Raw genomic sequence first — 5,405 nt, forward strand, 5'->3', positions numbered from 1 at the left:
TGTGTAAATAATGTTGTCATTTAATCATTGTTTCCTCACTTAACCTCCATGGAAACAGCAGAAGAGAGCTAACAGCTAAACGAAAAAAAAGTAAGGTTTTTGGAAAGTGATTGAACTAATTGTAAATCACATGTAGCATTAGAGAGTTTGTAACAAAGAAACAAAACATAACACATACATTATATAGAAGGCTACATCATTTTTCCCCTCCTGCAGGAGTCATCACACACACTTTCTGTGTTCTCACTTTTCTCTTTTGACAGGCACCGTGTGTAGTCTCTGAAACAGGAGAAGTGGTATCGTGCCTCACTAGCCACTAGGTCCCTGTCATGAATGTGTAGAAACAGACTCTCATCCTGTCTTTCTTCAGCAGCAAGAAGTAACTTCCCTGCAGTGAGTGTTTCACACCGAGAAGGTTTTTCTTTTATTCTCTTCCGGCTGTGTGCTTCATATCTGTATTTTTCATGTTTGGAATGTGTGGAAGTCACTTGTCTGTGATCTTAGAGCCCGTGTCTTTGCTGGAGTTTCCTCACCATCCTCTGTCTCTGTTGCTACTTCTAGCACTAAAAGGCAAACAGAAGACATCCACAGATTCAGGCTTCACCTTGGTTTGAGGCTGTGCACCATTCTTATTCCCCTACATCACTGGGTCGTGACATCACAATTATTGTATGTGAAGACACATCTTTATTCATATATGTAGTGCTTGTTAAAGCAACACTCTGTAACTTTGACCATGACCCGTGGCTTCAAAAAACTAAACTATGCACGTTAATATGTCGCACAAAACAGCAATTTTAGTAAAACCGAGTCATATTTTATGGAGAAAATGGAGGGTTGCATTGGCAGAATGACGCTGTCCATATTTTTACTCATTTGCTCCATAGACAGAAGACAGAAGCTATTTTATGAGGGCAAAAGAAGAAATAAGTCAGAGTTGGAGCGGACTGAAGACTTATTTCACTGACAGTAACATATACTGTTGTTGGTGTGGCTGTATTATAGTGAACTGTGAACATTACCATGTGATATTACAATATATTATGATGTGGCTCTGTTTTAGGAGAGGAAGATTACTGATAGAAGAGTAAAAGGAAGCAGGAGGAAAAGAAATGTCCTTTTAATGACAAGAAAATAAAAAAGAAAACATTTACGCCCGTAGACCACAATGACACGGTGGTCCATTGCATTCTTTGAAAGTTGTCAAAATACATGAAAATACATATATATTTATTTCATAATAATAATATGTAATGACTTCTGTACTCTGAACTTGAAATGTCCCTGCTTTTCATTTCAGAAATCTGGTCACCTTATCTGAGATTAAATGGAAATACCAACTGCGTGTTTTCCCCTTGCTGTTTTTAATTAATGTAGTTTGTGAATGTTACTGAGCACTTTATTGGACTTCAGAAGTAATGTGAATGAGTGAGGGGCTTAATTTAAGTTAGCACTTTTCTTCATCTCAACAGTGTTCACTGCAGCTAGATGGGCAAATGACTCCCTCCTGTGATGGAATCAAGTGGGTGAGAATGCAGTGATCTGATTTATCGAATAGATTTTGACTAGGGTTTTGCTCATTTGAGTAAAGTAACTACAAAGCTTATGTCTGAACAGTGAATTACGCACAATAAACTTGAGTTGTCAGAACCTGATCATGTGAGAGGATGTCATTGTAGCTCCTAATTTCTTTTCTTTGTTCACAGATTCAGCATTCAAGATTCAGATTTGAAGTTCAAGATCCACATTTACAGTTTCACACTGCATGTTTGATACCAACGTTCTGTTCCATTTTCCTTTTGAATTAAAGCTTCCTTTTGTCTTGTCTTCTGGGCTCGTTTTATTTTTGTTATATTAGTAAAATGGATGTAGCAGCCCCTGTGATAGCCAGCATTAGCTGGTATAGCATATTCAGCAGGTTCCTGGCTGTTAAAGTTAAATCTCTGCACTGCCTCTTCAGCTATAAGACTCTCTTCAGTCCCTAAATGTTTCCACTCAAACACTGATTTAATACATTTTTGCCATCCTGTGTCTGTAAAAGGAGTGATTGGTCCATCTTTCTGAATTATATGCATACAGCACTCCATTTCTTATGCTAATGTTAGCAAACAAATAAAAAAATAGCAACAAAGATTAATATAGTGGTGGGAGGAGGGTCGTTTTTATGACGTTTCATCATTTTGACAGATAAATGACAGGTAAAGTTCCCAAGCAAGATAACAGACCTCAAATTTGTGAAATCAGATATGTTTATTTTGTATAAAGCTAACAAAGAAAATATACATGGTACCTAACTTACACAGATGGTTTAAAAAAAGTCTGTAACGTGTAAAGACCACGTTATGTATTGAAGAGATAAAAGAGACTTAATAGGCTATGTATGTGTTGCTCTACATGCAGCGCCATTTTTCCAAGGGTTTTTTTCTTTTTTCCAAGCGTCCCATTGGATGATAACTACAATCACGTCATGCATGTCGGACCCCGGACGTAGCTGTCTGCTCTGTTTGCCGGTAAAAAGATAATGTGATAGTTACCGATTTACAAAAATGTGCAAGAAGTACCAGTGGCAACAATTTTCTTTTGATTTATTGAAAACTTAAGAAGTTGTCAACAAAAATCTGGGTCCTCCCCCGATAGGGATTGTTTAAATACAAGGAATCGCAGCTTCGGCCCACCACCTATTGGGTGATGTCATCCATCGACATGGTGTCTCTTTCCACTGTTACGCAGATGACACTCAGCTGTTCCTCCCTGTTAAACCGACTGACCTCAGCATGCTGAGCTCTCTACAGAACTGTCTGTGTGATATCAAAAACTGGATGTTGTTCAGTTTTCTTCAGCTCAATTCTGATAAAACAGATACATTAAATGTACATCTACATCTTTAGAAAGTCATGAGAACATTGTGCTTTATTATATCTGAAAGGTATAATCCTTCTTATTTTAGGTCTTTTTAAAACATTTTGTGCTGAAGTTTGAAACAAATATTCCACTGAGTGTTGTCATGGTTACTGTGGTGAGATGTAATTTAGAGTGAATAGGCTGTCAGTGGATCCATTTCTTAAGCTTTACATCACAAACCTGTCAGAGAGTGAAGTGATTCTAGACTGTATCATCACATCATGTTAAAGTCTAACAGTGTGTGACTCCCTCTAGTGGATGTTGTGGAGTATTGTGTTGTCTTTGCTCATAATGTTTTTGTACAGAGTTTTGGTGTTTCCTGTCACTGTGGGCCTCACAGCACAGTAGTACACAGCAGAGTCTGTCACTGCAGCAGAGGAGATCTGCAGGTTCATTTGGGTTTTATCCTCACTCACTGTAACAGACAGTCCAGAGTTTGTTGCATTTTGTGTCCCAACGTGAAGGATGAGGAACTCTGGTGGTTTTCCTTGATATTGTCGATACCAGTTGAAATAATCAGCACCAGTTGCTTGTTTGGAGTATCTGTAGGACAGAGTAACAGTGCTGCCTTGTAAACTGTACTCTTCTTTCTTGACTGGAGTGAGTTCTTCACAGCTGACACCTAAAGGAAGAGATAACTCTGTTATAACATGTTGTAAAAGTCATAATAAGTGAATGACATTCAGAAACGTTGACAGTGATCTTTTTGAAATGCAGAATGTAACATACCTGTTAGAATGTAAAGAAACAGCAGAGAAAAGACACAATACTGCAGTGACAGCATGTTGAATAAAGGTAATGTTGATGGTTTGTGTATTGAACTCTGTTGAATATACAAGTTTCTCTCTCTTCTATAGTTCAGTAACATCTTAGCTCCTCCCTGAGTCTCTCCGTCTCCTCTTAGATCTGTATTTTCACTTCTCTCACTTACACTTCCTCCTGGTTAACAGACTGGGAGCAGCATTTTGTACCAGCTGGAGGTGGGAAGTTCAGTTATTTAGTTTTTTTCTTTTCATGATTCCTTTATTACGTCATTTTAGAAAAGTGTGGAACATCAGCACTTCACATGTAATAAACCAGCTGCCATAGTTACTGGATGTTAATGGAATATGTAATCACACATTGTCAGCTTGATGTAACAACATCAGGTAAATATAAGATGAGAGGACCTAAGATCGAACCCTGTGGAACACCACAAGAAATCACAACCTGACAGAAAAACAGAGAAACTTATTTTCTAAAGACAAAATTAAGTTTAATCAAAACCTGAGTCTGTGACAACAACCAGTTTATGAAGACATGATTCAGAGTTTTTGATTTGTCAGTTGTGGCGTTGAATATAACAGAAAATGTAGTGATACATTATTACAGATGGTAATGATATTTTTGAGATAATGAATATACTACTTCATTATGTTTGCATTTTTGAAATAGTTTCACATTTGGGAGGTTATGCATATGTAAGAGTTACTCACAGAGATAACTGACATACAGAGTTGAATTTAAGCTCTATTAGATTTCATAATTGAGGATTTATCTCAATTATGATGACATATTGCTCATATAAATAATATCTCATAACACCTCATACTCGTCAGTTACTGTTGAATTCAACAACACGTTCTCTGTTTGTTTTACCTTTCTTTTTTTCATTTTCTGTTTTTTTTTTCACCACGACAGAGAATCTCGACGTATCATCACAAACGTTATGATATTTATGTAGTATTAATTTGAAAAGTGAGATGAAAGGCAGATTCACTGGTTGAACTCAACAACTGACTGTTTCCAATTAAAGAACAGAAATCTATTGTGTGTTGCATGAAACAATATTTTTCCAAAATATAACTGCAGTTTATTAAAAACAAACAAGTTGACAGATCAAGTTACACATTAATATATGAGCACTTATTGAATATGACTTTTACAACTTTTCTATATATTGAACGTGTAGGTCCATGTATAGTTTCTGCCTGTATTTCATTGGAGGATGCCAGCATTTCCTCCCAGAGCTGCTGTTTTGAGTTATGTCGTCCACCCGCATAGATCTTCCTTCTAAGGATCCTCTACAACAGGAGTCTTCAATGTTTGTCAGGCCAACAACTTCCTATCTGAAAGAGAGACAGAGCAGGGAGCTCCTGCTACATTTATTGAGCTGTACTTGAGATAATGCTCTGAATATTTCAGGGTCTTCTCTTGTTTGCCTGCATCTGCTAAGTAAGCAGCAGTTGTAGCATGGCTAGCTGTGTTAGCCTCACACTTTACACTGTGAACACTTTGAACTCTGTTGAATATACAAGTTTCTCTCTCTTCTATAGTTCAGTAACATCTTAGCTTCTCCCTGAGTCTCTCTGTCTCCTCTTAGATCACCTCCTCACTTACACTTCCTCCTGGATAACAGACTGGGAGCAGCATTTTGTACCCCTTTCATTTTTCTGGTCTTTATAACGGGAGTTACTTAAAAGCAGCTGCGATTATTTAAAGGATGGATCACCTTTCAGGATTTA

At 37.4% G+C, this 5,405-nt stretch overlaps 1 long non-coding RNA gene across 2 annotated transcripts; it reads left to right on the forward strand.

Moving 5' to 3' along the window:
- Positions 1 to 265: 265 nt before the first annotated feature.
- LOC144465021 (uncharacterized) lies at positions 266 to 1,810 on the forward strand. Of its 2 annotated transcripts, none has more exons than XR_013492407.1 (3): positions 266 to 393; positions 1,473 to 1,526; positions 1,707 to 1,810. It is a non-coding gene; the product is annotated as an uncharacterized LOC144465021 (long non-coding RNA). The 2 variants fall into 2 exon arrangements; XR_013492406.1 differs by lacking the exon at positions 266 to 393 and adding an exon at positions 564 to 669.
- Positions 1,811 to 5,405: the final 3,595 nt, after the last annotated feature.

The sequence above is a fragment of the Epinephelus lanceolatus genome, chromosome 12 (assembly GCF_041903045.1).
Source record: "Epinephelus lanceolatus isolate andai-2023 chromosome 12, ASM4190304v1, whole genome shotgun sequence".
Lineage (NCBI taxonomy): Eukaryota > Metazoa > Chordata > Actinopteri > Perciformes > Serranidae > Epinephelus > Epinephelus lanceolatus.